General features: G+C 51.7%; 1 protein-coding gene across 1 annotated transcript in view; it reads left to right on the top strand.

Annotated features, from left to right (window-relative positions):
* TMEM178B (transmembrane protein 178B) overlaps positions 1 to 17620 on the top strand; it is a 626040-nt gene that overhangs the window by 238099 nt on the left and 370321 nt on the right. The window lies entirely within an intron of this gene.

The raw sequence follows: 17620 nt of genomic DNA, 5'->3' as shown, positions 1-17620 counted from the left end.
ATCTTTTTTTGGTGCTATTTTTTAAACTGAGAAGTCTCTGCTCCTAAGGTGGGGTAATGCATACTGAGAGGCCTCTCTCACTCAGAGAGCTCAATTTTCCCAATCCATGCCTAACTAACTCATACAGTTCAACTTTTAGCTTTGCATTCTGGTACTTAAAGTCCTAACCGTATATTGGGGTATCAAATGCTACGTGCACCAGAATGCAATGTAAATACATCTGCAGGATGAGATAGTCACTAAGTAACTCTTAAGATGTGAGAGCTCTGCACACTCATGTGCTGTCGTGCATGTTGGGGCATTAGTCTTTCTTCAGTGGTGTATTTAATGGTGGGGCTGCTCCCTTCATGGGGGGCGAAGGTGTGTGCCCAGGTTCATATGCCAGAATCACAGGTTGTATTTCTAGAGTTCTCAAGTTGTATGAAATAGCACATGAACCTCTGTGGTGATATGATTCACAAAATATAAAATCCAGTGGTATGGGCAGACGTAGTCGTGTCTGTCCGACTTTCTTGTGCATGCTGAGATACTTCCACCGTCTACAAACCACTAGTAATCGTTGACATACCTCACATCCTACTGAGTCTCCAAGGGGAGGAACCTACAGTGTTTGTGGTGGGTGATCACACTGTACTCAATGGAGGTGACAGACTTTGTGGAGGTTTCGGAAGGTTTGTAGGGCAGCTGACCTCACTGTAGTCTATGGGAAGCACTTGGCTTGGAAGGGTGAACGTGATTACAAGTCGGCGACACATCTGACATGAGCGTGAGTGGAGTGGTTGGTGGTGTGATAAATGTTGATAACAAAATGTTAGTTCATCTGAGATGTGCTCCACCTCATCCATTGTCCAGAGCCAGCTGTACGAAACAATTACACAACCCTAGGGGGGTTATTTACAGTAGTTTTGTATACCGAGAACAAAACCCACTGAATGAATGGCGCATGGAAGACCTTGGTGCCCAGTGCTAAACCCTATTATTCATGTGCCTCATGATACATTACCCTATTAGTTATTGAGTGTCTGGGAATTGCTATATCAGGGCAGGACTGAGGTGGTGATTGGGCTGGAAGATGGAGGAGGTAGTAGAAAAGACATGGGTGTGCAGTCCACCGTCTGCCTGGCTACAACCTTGTTTGCTTCCATGAAAGACCGCAATACGATTTTCAGGAAACAGATTAGGAGACTATTCCCACAGTCCGTTCGCCCATGGTAACAGAGTTTTCCCATCATGGTTTGCGGCAATGAAGGTGCAAAATGGCCATACTGGAGGTGACTTGTGCATTTTAAAAGGTCGTTGGAGGTGATGCGCTTTGTGGAGCTCGGTACCAACGGTTTACGCAGTGGTGTGGAATTAAGTGGGCCACCGCTGTTGGATGCTGGGGCAAATCAGTTCATAAGTTATTGATCTGCCACAAACTAGGTCCAATTATAGAAGTGCCTTAGAAAGGGGAACCAGTGCTTGTAGCTTTTAAGTTTGTCAAAAGGTGGGTTCAGGAAGTTCCTGTTGAGTTTCCAGGTGCTGAAGATGGTTCAAGCTATCTTAAAAGTTTCAAATGTATTCTTAAATTGTTGCACATCTTCAGGTCAATCTCTTAGGCTGTGATCACTTGATGAACAGCTGCAGGGAGCTCAGCTTAACGCACAGTCTCAAGGGTCCTTCAAAAACTCAGGTGAGCATGAAACAAGCTCAACAGGAGAGGCAGGTCCTCAGAGCCAGGCTCTTCCTGAAGCACCACAGGTCTCTGGCAGACAGCAGTCACATTAAGCAGCTCACAGCTTCCAGCAGGCTTGCAGACTTTCAACAGGAGGGTGTCATAATAATTCAAATACATACATTATCAGTTTAGGAGCCATTCTAGAGGCAGAGTTTCTTCTTTCTTCCAAATCCCAATATAGTTCTGATGATGTGTGCCATTGTTAAAAAGCTACCATGCATTCATGGCAAAAATTCTCACACCAATCCTGGCCCTCACAGTATGAATTTCTTGCCATGGGAATGTTCAGGCCTGTTAATATGGTAGGGAAAGGCATCTTGGTGTAGGGTCCTTCAAGGTAGTTAAACATTCACCCTCTTTGTTTATAGTAGCCGCTAGTGATGATATAACACCTCACAACACTGCGTGTACCCATGTGGTGCAGGTGGAGAAGCATTGTCCCCTTTGGGTTCTTGTATTAATAGAACAAGCAAGGAAAGTAGCATACCTCATTTACAATAGACACAACGCTTACCGTCCTCGCTCTCGCGTTGCTTCACTTTCATTGATGTTTGGGAGAGGTCAATGCCCGCTCCAAGCGTCTGCAATTTGTAAACTGGCTACCGAAGAGCCACCTAAATTCACCATCGTCCATATTGGGCCGATAGGAGGACCATTATAATTTTTTTCTTAGCCCTTGATTTGAAAGAATTATCAAAAATCGGATTTGAAATTCGAACTTCCTTCCAGAGGTGTGTAATTCTGCACGTGAGACATGTTCCTCAGGCACAGAAATGGCCCTCTGTGCATGCTACACTTATAGGAGAGATGGTGGAAGTTTAAATGTTTGACTGATTGCCTGTCTCCCACGCCAGGTGCACTATGCCGGCAATCAGATTTATCTGGCAAAACAACTGAAGAGCACAGGTGCTCCCAGGCTTACTCCAAGAGGTGGTAAAGGGATTAGAACTCAAATGTAGTAGTACAATAATCAGACTCGATAAACCCCATTCTCCGCCTGAGTTATATCTTTTAAGATGGCCCAATTCAAAAAAGAGGAATTTAGATAGAAGCTCCAAAAAATGTGCTGCTTGACTTATAGCTTCACCCCGCTCCCCAACAAACATCTTCTGCCACCTCAAGAGCAAAGTGCCCCGATAATGGAAAGTTGACCACCCTACTCTGAGCTAAAGATGACTTTAGGCTTCAGCTATCTAAAATTTGAAAAGGGGCCATTTTTAGTCAATTAGTTGCCGTAATAACATTGTGAAATTCAACCACCACGGGTCATGGCTACCAGTCGTTTGATGATCATACGATGAAGAATGCCCTCAGGTCACGGGCACTTTTGCAGTGGCACAGCTGGCACATATAGTAGCTGCGCCTCTTTGAACAGCAGCCGCTGATCCTGCATATTCAGTCCCTCCTGGAGTTTGCACTTGGCTCACTGCCATCGATTACTCCTTGACAAGCATCCCAATTTCAATCCCTTGAGGACTTCAGGTCTGAGAAAAATATCTAATTGCTAGTGTCGGATTCTCCTATGGCGTGGTAAGGAATGCCTTGAAAATGGAAAAGGGTAAAGATCATGACATTTTGGATTCATGAACTCCCACGGAGAATTGATTGCAGAAGGAACAACTTGATTAAGAAAGCGACTATGACAAAGAGATTTATGCAGCTAATAATCGCGCGTCTTGTCGGGTGTTCGGGTGGCGGGGCGAAGCCTTAGAAACCCCATCACGGAAACATATTAAGCAGGAATGAGACGATGTCAGCAGGTCTGATATCCCATTTCGGACCTCAGGGACAAGTAGAGCACACTCAGCATTTCTGCATAACCTGCTAGGAAAAGGAGGCGGGCACGGGACACCTCTCTGCTGAGGACCTGGGATACATGGGAAGACAAGCTGCAAGATGCTTCACAGCAAATCGAATTGAAAGTCCTTGGCTAGAGTCACACACGCTGTCCCTCTCTTAAAGCAACCTCTAAACAGAGTTGGTGTTAGGATGTTTGCCATGAATGGCAGTGGTGCCTAAGGTATGCCAATCGCCACAAGAGATGGGCACTGTCACTTACTTTTGGGGTCCAATGCTTGTTTTTCATTATCAGACTTTGACCCAGAGCGAGGGGAGAAAGGCAGAACAGGGAGATAAAAGGAGTTAGAGAAAGATGGGAAAGCAGTTGCAAAGGGAGAAAGCAGGGATCAAAAAGAACCTTCAAGATTGAAACAAAGAGACAGGAAGGGTAAGGAGACATGAGGTGGAATTAAAAAGAGGCATCCTTGGTATTGTATAACCCTGGCAGTCTGCAACGAAAAAATGTGGGCTCCTGTACTTATTATTTTCTATACATTTAGCCCTTCTTGTATTCACTGAGTGGACTAACCCCTTACTCGCTCCACTTCTTCCCACCTACCACTTCCTCCTAGCGACAGAGGGCCCCCTATGAAATATATTATAGAGCAACAAGAAGAGGGGACCCTTAAAAAGAGGAATTATCACACTTTGGGCATTAATTAGAGACAGCCAGGGATAGCAGCTGCAGCCCTGGATTTGTGCTTTGGTACCCTTGGCACTGTCACCTGTAGTCTCCATGATCGTGAAGACCATGGCATCTAGGTGTGCGAAACAAACTGACACTGACAGGTTTTCTTTGCAGTGGATGTCAGGGCCAAACACAGATGTTGATGCACGTGATAAGTTTACCTAAGTGAGACATTTTTCACCTGCAAGAATATAAAGTAGGGGTGTCCATTGGTGGTCCAGGTGAGATGGATCCATGCTCTACTTTCAAGATTTCCACCGATTTTTCAAATTAACTCAATTTAGATTTATTGTATGAAAATGTATCTTGTTACAGTTTTGTGAAAAACTCACGTGGACCCAGCCCCGATGGACTTACATTAGACACCCCGCCATGAAGCAACTTCAAAGAATGCTGCATCACATCACAGATGGTGAAAACCTGTCTTCAGATAAGCTTGAACATTGATCTCCAACCATAGTATAGGGTGATAATTTAGGGAGATTAAAGGCAATTTGTTCTGCACTTCCACACGTATGTTCTCTTTGTACCCGAAGAAAACATTTCCATTAGGCTTTATGGGCAAGCACAGAGTAGCAGACTGCATGCTCCCCTTACTAAGATAGCAGCCAGTTGTCCAAGGGGTAATGACCAACAACAGCACCTATAGCATACAGCACCAGAGCATTCTTTATGGAAAAACCCCACTTCGAGACAACAACACTAGAGAGTTTGTGCCTGGTGATGAGGCTCTCTCCGGGGAAGACATGAGCGCCAGCCTTAACCAACTGGGCGTATAGGAACTTCTATACCTGAGAACCAAGAATGGCATACGGTTTCTTACATACACACCCATAAGGAAGTGTTCCCCTTACAGAAACAACCCAGGGTGCCAGCCTATGTTCACAAAGAGGTGGAAGAGGTGTAGCGCAGCGGCCAAGGTGCCTGATTCTGGACCACAGGCATCAGGGTTCGATCCCCGGCGACAGGTGAGCCCAGCACCATGTAACTCTGGGCAATTGTTTGCTTAAGCTTCCCAAGGGCCCCCAGCACCGGGACACCTCTCCGGAGGTAGCTGGCATTTATTTACATTTACAAAGGCGTACTGAAGGTCGGTGCACCTATACACTCAGGCCTCATTCTGACAGGTTTAACCTAAAGTAGGTTTTGTTGGGCCAGAGTTACACCTTAGTTTACTCAGGGACTTCAAACTAGTAGGGTACCCTAGGTAAATCTTCAGTTACCTTGAAGATATATTGATATTCAATAAATGGTCACGATATATATCTGCAAGTCAATATTTCGACTGCAATACTGTGACATAACAACCAAGAGTAGATAACAACTAGCTAGTAGAAGTGGTTAGATACAAAATAAATTTGTGTTGAGACGAAACAGGATGAGTTTGAGAAGACCCTGACAACTTCACTAGGAAAATAAAACAACAAAACATGTTTACTAGATTCAGGCAGACATTCTTCACAGTATGAACATAATTACATTGCCTTGGGTAACCAGTGTTGGACTGGTCTGTTGGGCACTCTGGCACTGTCAGATCGGCCAACTTGGAATGGGATGGGAAGTTTTGTTTGGGCCTGCCATGGCTCACATGACCCAAAAAAATCATCCTAAGTACTGGTCCTTTAAAGATGACCCATCGGCAGTGGCAGACAAATACAGGTCTTTCGTACACTGCAGGGAGATAGGCATACTGCATTGTTTTTCAGCATTCAGCAGGTTTCATTTGAGGATGCGCTTACATTCACTGGGAGGGGGGGCTGTGGATTGGTAGGAAACCGCATTTCAGAGGATGGGTCTATTCAGGTAGATGGATCTTTGGAGAGGTTGTAATGGAATTTGGTATAATTAAGAAATTAATAAATGGTGGTCCACCCTAGTTGAAATGTGCTCGTGCAGAACTCATCTTACTTTTCAGAGATAATTTATATTACACTGCGTGATCTATCCGAAGTTTCGATACCAAACTGGTACTGCATCTTGAAGGTTACTTTGCGTAAAAAGCCACATTAAGTAGCAGCACATTCCTTACTGGGACTTGAAGGCTAAAACATATGCTGAGAAAAGCAAAACTACAAGCCCCAAAAAGTACAGTCCTCATGGCTCAAAAGCCATGTCTGTCTGAAGGTGAGTGGCTTTGATAAAATGGGGCTAGGAAGCAAAGATGACTTCTTCCTAGAATATAGCATCCAAAATGTTCTAGAGGGTAATGTGTGAGAGGCTTGTTACAATACGATTGAGAGCCCTAGAAGGGTCAGCGTTCTAGAATGAAGGCCTTTACTGCCTGGAAAAGGACCGGGGTGCCTCAAATGCAGTTCGTACAATGTCCGCGCCCTATGGCAACCGTCGAGCGGCATGTGGCAGGGTATAATTGGTGTGAAATGGTGAGGCGTTGTTGGACTCCTTTCTTACGCTTGATTGTTCCGGCACGTAATGACGGCGCGCTGAGAAATCTGTTAATAGAAGAAAAAATAATTGCCTCTAGTTGAGCAAGTGCAAACGACGCCACAGCAGCGCCATTCCTTCTCTCCGGGGAGCTCGTGCGGTCCTGGGCGAGCACGTGCTGGCCAGGACTGACGCGGCCATTGTTGTGATGAGCTCCGTGGTTTGGTCAGAATGACGTCACCTCCGTCCTTTCCTGTGATTGGCTGTTGTGTCTCCGTAGGACAGTGGCCGCCTTCCATTGGCTCACCACTGGGAAGTGGCCCAGATACTGGTGATGAGGGTAGAGTTCAACGTGGGGAGTCTTGGGCCTTATTCCAAATATGCAGGAGCTGTGGTAGTGTGACTCACCTCCTGTTGATGTCCTGTGTCTTACGCTTCTGGCTGCCAACTCACTAGTCTGCATGCTGAGTGGAGGGAGACCAGACAGCGCATCTTTCTGAAACACTGCGGCTAGAAGAGGAAGCAAAAGCAACCCTCACAAAAACATTTTCAAACCAGACCGCTTCCTTCCTCCTCTCTCTGTCCTCTCTCTGCTCTGTCTCTCCTTTCTCTCTCTCTCCCCTATGTCTATTGTATTTACCGGGAGAAAGTGACAGTGACGTCAGTAGAGCCACCTGTTTTAAAAATTGGGCAGCAAATGGCTGCAGCCCACCAGGGTAAATGCCCGGTGGAGAAAGCGGGCAGTCTTAGCCTGACAATCACCCAGCTCACCATATTACCAGTGCACAATCATTACCTCATTGCACAACCAGACTGTGCTACCACTTTCTAAACCTGTAGGCACCCAACTGGGAATACTGCCTTCTGAGACACAGTTTGGTGACATACTGATGGCACAGTGACCCGACTCACCAGACTCCATGCCTAGATGCAGGAAGCACTGTCTCATGAGGTACTGACCGCACAGTGACCCGACTCACCAGACTGCATGCTTAGATGCAGGAAGCACTGTCTCATGAGGTACAGATAGCACAGTGACCCGACTCACCAGACTGCATGCTTAGACGCAGGAAGCACTGCCTAGTGAGCTACTGATCGCACAGTGATCCAACTCACCAGACTGCATGCTTGGATGCAGGAAGCACTGTCTCATGAGGCACAAATAGCACAGTGACCCGACTTACCAGACTGCATGCTTAGATGCAGGAAGTACTGTCTCATGAGGCACAGATAAAACAGTGACCCGACTCCCCAGTCTCCATGCTTAGACGCAGGAAGCACTGCCTAGTGAGCTACTGATCGCACAGTGACCCGACTCACCAGACTGCATGCTTAGATGCAGGAAGCACTGTCTCATGAGGTACAAATAGCACAGTGACCCGACTCACCAGACTGCATGCTTAGATGCAGGAAGCACTGTCTCGTGAGGCACAGATAAAACAGTGACCCGACTCACCAGACTGCATGCTTAGATGCAGGAAGCACTGTCTCGTGAGGCACAGATAAAACAGTGACCCGACTCACCAGACTGCATGCTTGGATGCAGGAAGCACTGTCTCGTGAGGTACAGATAGCACAGGGACCAAACTCACCAGACTGCATGCTTAGACACAGGAAGCACTGTCTCGTGAGATACAGATAGCACAGTGACCCAACTCACCAGACTGTATGCTTAGACGCAGGAAGCACTGTCTCGTGAGGTACAGATAGCACAGTGACCCAACTCACCAGACTGCATGCTTGGACGCAGGAAGCACTGTCTCGTGAGGTATAGGTAGCACAGTGACCCAACTCACCAGACTGCATGCTTGGACGCAGGAAGCACTGTCTCATGAGGTACAAATAGCACAGTGACCCGACTCACCGGACTGCATGCTTAGACGCAGGAAGCACTGCCTAGTGAGGTACAGATAGCACAGTGACCCAACTCACCAGACTGCATGCTTAGACGCAGGAAGCACTGCCTAGTGAGCTACTGATAGCACAGTGACCCAACTCACCAGACTGCATGCTTGGTCGCAGGAAGCACTGTCTCGTGAGGTACAGATAGCACAGTGACCCCACTCCCCAGAATGTATGCTGAGACACAGCAGCACAGTCCCTTGAGGTACTAATGGCAGAGGGACCCAACTCCACAGACTGTATGCTGAGACACAGCAGCACAGTCCCTTGAGGTACTAATGGCAGAGCGACCCAACTCCCCAGACTGCATGTTGAGACACAGCAGCACAGTCTGATGAGGTTCTCAGAGTAAAATCATCCGACTCGCCAGGCTATCAGTACCTATGTGAACTGTCAGTAGATTCACCAAACTTGTATTTCAACATGCATGTTAGACGGGACCTGGAGGGTCGGCCGAGGACAAGGGGAGAGGTCTCCGGGGAGAGCCGTCTCCAGCGATCGTACAGACAAGTAACTTCCCCCCCACAGAATAGGCACCACACAAGGATAAGATTTAACGTTCTTTATAAGTAATCTTGAAGTACGGTAGGATGGTACAAGGAGGTCTGGACTCAGGGGTCCCCTCGATTCTAGTCTCTTGGATAGGAAAGGGGTAGCGGGACAGTCTTATTACCAATCTGGTAGTTACGATGAGATGGTGGATAGCTCTCAATCCTCGAGCTCGGCGTTCTTGAAGGACGGGCTGTGGCAGCGCCAGCAGATCCCGGAGTGGTCGAAGGTGGCAACGGTCCGCGGCAGCGCCAGCAGGTCCCGACGAAGATGGTAGTTACAACGGATCGCGGCAGCGCCAGCAGGTCCCAACGAAGATGGTAGTTACAACGGATCGCGGCAGCGCCAGCAGGTCCCAACGAGGATGGTAGTTACAACGGATCGCGGCAGCGCCAGCAGGTCCCAACGAAGATGGTAGTTACAACGGATCGCGGCAGCGCCAGCAGGTCCCAACGAAGACGGTAGATTGCAGAGGGCCGCGGCAGCGCCAGCGGCAGGACGACAGTTCACAAGGTAGGGCTGCGGCAGCGCCAGCAGTCCGTCAAGGATGAGTTCGTCAAGGCGTCTCTCGACTCCAGGATACAACTGCCTTCCTGCTCTGGAGCTGCCCCAGTTATAGGTCTGGCGCCCTTTGATGTCCGGACCCTCGCACTTGGAGGTCAGGAGGTCCGGGATGAGGGAGTCCAGACACCCAGCAGTGGGGTGGAGCCAGCGCCCGGGGAGGCTGGGGGCGATCGGCACCTGGCGGGGGAGAGCCATCGACACTTCTTCCTCCCATTGACCTGCCAAGTGGTCCGTTCACCTCCTGGGTGGATGGTGGTGCCGGGCTGTCGGGGCCTGGCCAGGCCCAGGGTTGGGGTCGAGCTGAGGCCACGCGGCCTCGTGGTGCAGTGTCCAAGATGGTGGCCGGGCCGGGCAATGGTGCTGACGGTGGCCCCGGCCGGTAATACAGAGATGTCCGGAGCAGGGGTCCCGCAGGGGACGGTTTGCGAGTTGCTTCTGTGGGTAGCACCTGGAGAGCCGGTGCCCGGGCCCTGTCGTGCGGGGAGGGAGTGAGCCCTTCATGTGTCCTGTCCAACATGCGTCCCCCCCAGCTGAAGGCGGGGAGAGTCACCCATCTTCTTGGGGACTTTCCACGTCAAGGCGGAAAAAACGTGACAGGCCATCCGCGTTGGCGTGATCCTGGCCAGGGCGGTGCTCCACAGTGAAGTCCATCCCCTGCAGGGAGATGGACCATCGCAACAGCTTGGGATTCTCCCCCCGCATCTGCATTAACCATTGCAGGGGGCGATGATCTGTTTGCACCCGGAAGTGGGTACCGAAGAGGTAGGGCCGGAGCTTCTTGAGGGCCCACACTACTGCGAAGGCCTCCCTCTCGATGGTGCTCCAGCGCTGTTCCCGGTCCAGTAGGCGTCTGCTGATGAAGGCCACGGGTTGGTCGACTCCCTCGGGGTTCAGTTGGGAGAGGACGGCCCCAATGCCATGGTCTGAGGCATCAGTCTGGACGATGAACTCTCGGCTGTAGTCGGGAGCCTGGAGCACATGGGCGGTGCACATGGCGGCCTTCAGCTTCTCGAAGGCCGCTTGACAGTCAGGAGTCCAGTTGACTCTTTTTGGCTGGTTCTTGGATGTAAGTGCCGTGAGGGGCCCCACAATGCTGCCATAGTCCTTCACAAACTGCCGGTAGTATCCGGTGAGCCCCAAGAAGGCTCGGACCTCGGTTTGGGTGATGGGTGGTTGCCAGGACTGGATGGCAGCGATCTTGAGCTGGAGGGGGGCCACCAGACCGCTCCCCACTTGGTGTCCGAGGTAGGTCACGGACCCCTGGCCAATCTGGCATTTGCTGGCCTTGATTGTGAGGCCGGCCTGTTGGAGGGCCTGCAGGACCTCTCGGAGGTGGTTGAGGTGGTCTGACCAGTGGCGGCTGTACACTGCGATATCGTCCAGGTAGGCGGCGCTGAAGTCTTCGAGGCCCGCCAATACCTGGTTCACCAGTCGCTGGAAAGTGGCTGGAGCATTTTTCATGCCGAATGGCATCACTTTGAATTGGTAGTGGCCATCCGGGGTGGAGAAAGCGGATCGTTCTTGAGCCCTGGGGGTGAGGCCAATCTGCCAGTAACCCGCTGTCAGGTCGAAGATGCTGAGGTAGCGGGCAGCCCCCATGCGGTCGATCAGTTCATCTGCTCGGGGAATGGGGTGAGCGTCGGTCCGGGTGACAGCGTTCAGGCCCCGATAGTCAACACAGAATCGGAGCTCAGGGGTGGTGCCGGGGGCAGCAGCTTTGGGGACCAGTACGACTGGGCTGGCCCAGGGGCTGTCCGAGGGTTCGATGACTCCGAGGGTGAGCATCTTGGAGACTTCGTCTTGGATGCAGGCACGTACCCGATCTGGCACGCGTTACGCCCGATGTCTGATGGGGGGACTGTCCCCCGTGTCCACGTCGTGCAGGCACCAGGGGGTGACCCCTGGGGTGAGGGAAAAGAGAGCTGCAAACTGCAGCAGGAGAGCCCGACAGTCTTGGCGCTGCTCTGAGGTCAGGGCATCTGACAGCCGGACCCGTCTACCGAACCATCCTTTTCACGTGCCCTCAGGAGGTCAGGGAGGGGCTCGGAGTCTTCTTCTGTCCCACTGTCTGTAGCCATCAATAGGCTGAGCTCCGAGCGCACAAAGTGAGGCTTGAGTCTGTTGGCGTGGAGGACCCGGAGGGGGTTCCGGAAAGATTCCATGTCGATGAGATAGGTGGCGGGGCTCTTGCGCTCGACCACCTTGAAGGGCCCCGTCCACTTATCTTGCAGGGCACAAGGTTCGGTGGGGGACATCACCCATACTTGCTGACCAGGTACGAACTCTATGGAGGAGGCGTTCTGATCGTACCATTTCTTCATGTCCTCCTGACTGGCTTCAAGATTGGCTTTGGCGATTTCTCGGAACCGCCTGGTCTGATTGCGGAGGGTCAGGAGGTACTTGTAGACGTCTGGAGGGGTTTTCAGGGGGGCCATCTCCCAACCTTCCTTGACTAGGCTGAGGGGCCCTCGAACAGGGTGCCCGTACAAGAGTTCGAAGGGGCTGAAGCCGAGGGACTTCTGAGGGACTTCTCGGTAGGCGAAGAGGAGGCACGGGAGGAGCACATCCCACTGGCGGCGGAGGGGCTCTTCTAACCCCATAATCATTCCCTTGAGGGTACGGTTGAACCGCTCAACCAGTCCGTTCCCCTGTGGGTGATAGGGGGTTGTGAATCGGTAGGTGACCCCGCACTGCTGCCAGAGGGATTTCATGTATTTCGAAATGAAGTTTGTGCCTCTGTCACTGACGACTTCCCGGGGGAAGCCCACTCGGGAGAAGATCTCCATTAAGGCTCGGCCGACCACCGGAGCGGTTACAGTTCGAAGGGGGATGGCCTCGGGATAGCAGGTGGCATGGTCCACCATTACCAGGATAAAACGATGTCCTTGGGCTGTTCGGGGGTCTAGGGGCCCCACAATGTCTATTCCCACTTTTTCAAACGGGGTGGTAACCACTGGAAAGGGCTGCAGGGGTGCCTTGAGTTTGCGGCCGCTCTTCCCGCTGGCCTGACAAGTGGGACAGGACCGGCAGTGGTTGAGCACGTCATTTCTCATTTTGGGCCAGTAAAAATGGGTCACCAGGCGGTTGTAGGTTTTGTCCTGACCCAGGTGGCCGGCTAGGGGGACATAGTGGGCCAAGTTCAGCAGGAAGTCTCTAAAACGGAGGGGCACCACTAACACTCGACTGGCCCCCAACTCGGCGATTCTTTGTTCACTGTACAACAAATCATTGTCCCAATAGATCCAGTGGGCCCCGGCGGTATCTCCCGCGCTCTGGGCGAGGGCTTGTTGTCGTAGTCCCTCGAGGGAGGGACATGTCTTCTGTTCTTGACGGAATTGCTCCTGTGTGGGTCCCCCTTCTTGACGCCACTGAGCCAGGTCTGGGAGATCCTGGGGCTGAACGAGTTCATCTTGGGTTTGTTCTGGGGGGTCGATGGTGTCGGCGTCCCCCACTGGAGCGATCGGGGGAGGAGGTGCTGGCCATTCGGGTTCTTCTGGTCGGGGGATGATGCGGGCCGCCATGGACCGGGTGGTTACGCATGCCCAGTCCGGCAGGCCCAGCATCCCCAGGTGTTCTCGTCTTTCTACGGTGGCCCATGGGGAACTCTCGAGATCGTTCCCCAGGAGACAGTCCACGGGGGCATCATCGCGGACCGTCACCTTCAGCATGCCGGATACTCCTCCCCACTCGAAGGGGACGCAGGCCATCCGACACATGCTCTCTGAATTGTCGGCTGTCCGGACCGGGCAGAGAATGTTCGGTATTATTTGCTCTGGGGTCACCAGGTGACAGCGGACGGCCGTCACACTGGCCCCTGTGTCACGTAGGGCTTCGGCCTTGCGCCCATTGATGCTCACCCACTGACTATACTTTCTGGTGTTGGCGGGTAGGGGAGCCCGCGGAACCATGTCTCTTCCCCCCAGGCACGCCAGGACCATGGCGGCCGGCTCCCACTCTTGCTGCTCGTGTTCGTACTCTTCCTGGTCCTCGGAGACTTGCTCTTCTCCGAGGGCGGCGGCCGCTACCTGGCGGGGCCTCGGAGTCTGGTTCTGTGGACAGTTCGGGTCACTGGCGTAGTGACCGACTCGCTGGCATCGGTGACACGTGACATTGGCTCTGAACCCCGGGCGCATCGGGGGGTTGCCCCTGTTGGCCGGGGGCGGGGTGCTGGTGGCGGGAGCGGCCGGGACGGTGTCTTTCCCCCGGGCCTGGCCTCCTCCTCCTCCTCGGGGGCGGTGATGGCCTTGGTTGTTCCTGTTCTGCTCGTTCGGGCCACCCCGGCCCACTCGGGTGCTCTCCCATCGGTCAGCCTCGGCGGCGAGCTGCCGTGGATCAGTCATTTTACTGTCGAGGAGGTGCTGCCTGAGCTCGACAAAGCAGTTATTGGAGAGGTGCTCCCACACAACAAGATTAAAAAGCTGCTCGTGGGTCGTTACGTTGCTCCCCTTGATCCACCCCTCGAGGGCTCGGCTGAAATAATTCACGTATTCCACCCAAGTTGTACCCGGGATTCGGGTGCAGTCGCGGAACCTCTGGCGGTACATTTCGGGTGTTAGCCCATATCGAGTGAGGAGGGCGGCCTTCATGTGATCATAGGACGTCATTTGGTAATCCGGGAGCAGTAACAGGGCATCATGGCCTTCGTTGACGAACATCCCCCATAGACCGGCTCCCCAGTCGCTTCGATCGATCCGGTGAGAGGACATGGCGATCTCATAGGCCTTGAACCACTGCTGTATGTCGTCGTTTCGGTAGAACTCTCGGACGACATCTTTGGGAATGTGGACCTTTGATTCTGAAGTTCCTGGGGTGCGTGGTCGCTCGGGCACCCCCAGGTCCTTGCCCTGCTTACGTAGTTCTATTTCAGCTAGTTTGCGCTCGTGTTCATATGCCAGTCTTTTTTCTTCAAGCTCTCTTTGTCTTTGTTTTTCCTCCCGCTCTTCTCGGAGCCGTAAGTGTTCTAGGTTCAGTTTTTGTTCCGCTAGTTTTAGTTCTCCATCCATTTTGAGCCGTGCCAACTCTAATTCATGCAGTCTGGTTTTCTCTCGCTCTTGGATCTCTTCCCGGGAGAGACCTGCTCTCCTTTCCTCGGGAGGAGCGGGGTCAGTCTCCGGGGTTTCGCTGTGTTGGTCCCGGGGACCAGCGGGGTTTACCTCTGCCCATGCTTCTAGGGCGTGTTTAAAGTCATCTTTTGTGCTCAGACCGGTGGTAGCAATGCCCAGTTCTATACAAAATTGTTTTAATTCTCGATGGTTGTACTCCTCCAGCTTGTCCATTTGGAATTTCTCTGTAGACCCGCTCTCTTGGGCCGGCATTGTGGTTTAGTCGTGGGGTGAGTTGCTTTCTGTACGATTACGCGTTGGTTCGGATCGCGCCGCTGGCCACCAATGTTAGACGGGACCTGGAGGGTCGGCCGAGGACAAGGGGAGAGGTCTCCGGGGAGAGCCGTCTCCAGCGATCGTACAGACAAGTAACTTCCCCCCCACAGGATAGGCACCACACAAGGATAAGATTTAACGTTCTTTATAAGTAATCTTGAAGTACGGTAGGATGGTACAAGGAGGTCTGGACTCAGGGGTCCCCTCGATTCTAGTCTCTTGGATAGGAAAGGGGTAGCGGGACAGTCTTATTACCAATCTGGTAGTCACGATGAGATGGTGGATAGCTCTCAATCCTCGAGCTCGGCGTTCTTGAAGGACGGGCTGCGGCAGCGCCAGCAGATCCCGGAGTGGTCGAAGGTGGCAACGGTCCGCGGCAGCGCCAGCAGGTCCCGACGAAGATGGTAGTTACAACGGATCGCGGCAGCGCCAGCAGGTCCCAACGAAGATGGTAGTTACAACGGATCGCGGCAGCGCCAGCAGGTCCCAACGAGGATGGTAGTTACAACGGATCGCGGCAGCGCCAGCAGGTCCCAACGAAGACGGTAGATTGCAGAGGGCCACGGCAGCGCCAGCGGCAGGACGACAGTTCACAAGGTAGGGCTGCAGCAGCGCCAGCAGTCCGTCAAGGATGAGTTCGTCAAGGCGTCTCTCGACTCCAGGATACAACTGCCTTCCTGCTCTGGAGCTGCCCCAGTTATAGGTCTGGCGCCCTTTGATGTCCGCACCTTCGCACTTGGAGGTCGGGAGGTCTGGGATGAGGGAGTCCAGACACCCAGCAGGGGGGTGGAGCCAGCGCCCGGGGAGGCTGGGGGCGATCGGCACCTGGCGGGGGAGAGCCATCGACACTTCTTCCTCCCATTGACCTGCCAAGTGGTCCGTTCACCTCCTGGGTGGATGGTGGTGCTGGGCTGTCGGGGCCTGGCCAGGCCCAGGGTTTGGGGTCGAGCTGAGGCCACGCGGCCTCGTGGTGCAGTGTCCAAGATGGTGGCCGGGCCGGGCAATGGTGCTGACGGTGGCCCGGGCCGGTAATACAGAGATGTCCGGGAGCAGGGGTCCCGCAGGGGACGGTTTGCGAGTTGCTTCTGTGGGTAGCACCTGGAGAGCCGGTGCCCGGGCCCTGTCGTGCAGGGAGGGAGTGAGCCCTTCATGTGGCCTGTCCAACAATGCAATCACCCAGTTCACCAAACTGCATGCTGGGATACAGATTGTGCAGCTTGGTGATAGTACTGCGAGGGGGTGAGGGCACGATTACCGAAATCACTAGACTATCAGCCCACTATCACTACTTCACCATTGAGTCAGCACTGCAGGCTCACTCAACCGTGCTGACTCTACCTCAACATACAATCACTGAAACTCACCTGGCTGCACACTGAGACACAATCACAGATATCATAACCTGGTGATTGTGTTGTGACATCCAGAGAGTACAGTCTGGTGACTGTACACTAACCTACAGGCTGCCCTGTCTGCTGACTGCACTGTGAGATGCAAAAAGCAGTCTGGTGATTGTACACTGTGAAAGAATGGACATTTTTTTATGCTCAGATACATTTAGTACAGTCTAGTGATGGCGCTGTGACATACAGACAGCAGTCTGATAATTGTATCATATGATAGTGACAGCAGAGTCTGGTGACTGTACCCTGAGGTACAGATAGCTGTACCTCTGCTGATTGTAACGTGAGATACCGGCTGCACTGCCTAGTGACTTTACCATGGAAGACAGATAGCACAGTCTCGTGATTGCACCTTATGATAGAGCTAGCACAGTCTAGTTGTTGTACCTTGAGATATAGAGTGCACAGGCTGGTGATTCTCTCATGGGATACAGATGGCAGTCTGGGGATTCTCTCATATAATTTATTTATTTATTTATATATTTATTTATTGAACATTTTTCTATAGCGCGAACATGACCCATGGGTATCAGAGCGCTTAACAACATATGGAATATGTTAAAACACATACCTATACAATATGGCGACACAAACATATATAATATACAATAAGACTGAAAGGTAATAAGTTAGGAATAATTCCATACCGGACGATTTAGGTCGATAGTATAAAAATACGTAAGGGTCGGTATCTGTTTAAACATTAGAATATAATGCACTGAGGTAGGTTGGGGACTAATTATATTACTTTAGGACTTTATCTTCTCCCATCCCATGGTTGGCATCTAATAAATATAGCAAAGTCCAGGTGTTGTACTGTGAGCTAAAGAGTGCAAAGACTGATGATTGTGTAATTTGGGATACAGATAGCACAGTCTGGTGATTGCACCATATGATAGAGATAGCATTGACATTCTAACTCCAAACCGACACAGTGGAAATTCTATTCTGTATCTTAGCGTGATCCGCCACATATCAGACACAGGCAAGGCAGATATTAGTTTATGATCTTCCACACATCTGACAGTGTCATTTTACAGCTAAGCATTCTAGTTCTTAAAGCGTGACTGTGCAAGACCTCAGATTTTGCCATTGTTTATTTTTCCATGTGATACCCAAACACATCAAACAGTTTATTCTATATCTGTATATATTATCCTATATCTAAAGCAGGTGATCCTTCAACACATCAAGCAGT

The sequence above is a fragment of the Lissotriton vulgaris genome, chromosome 1_2 (genome assembly GCF_964263255.1).
Source record: "Lissotriton vulgaris chromosome 1_2, aLisVul1.2, whole genome shotgun sequence".
NCBI lineage: Eukaryota > Metazoa > Chordata > Amphibia > Caudata > Salamandridae > Lissotriton > Lissotriton vulgaris.
Note: the sequence above shows the minus strand (reverse complement) of the source record. Positions and strands in the feature narration are given on the sequence as shown.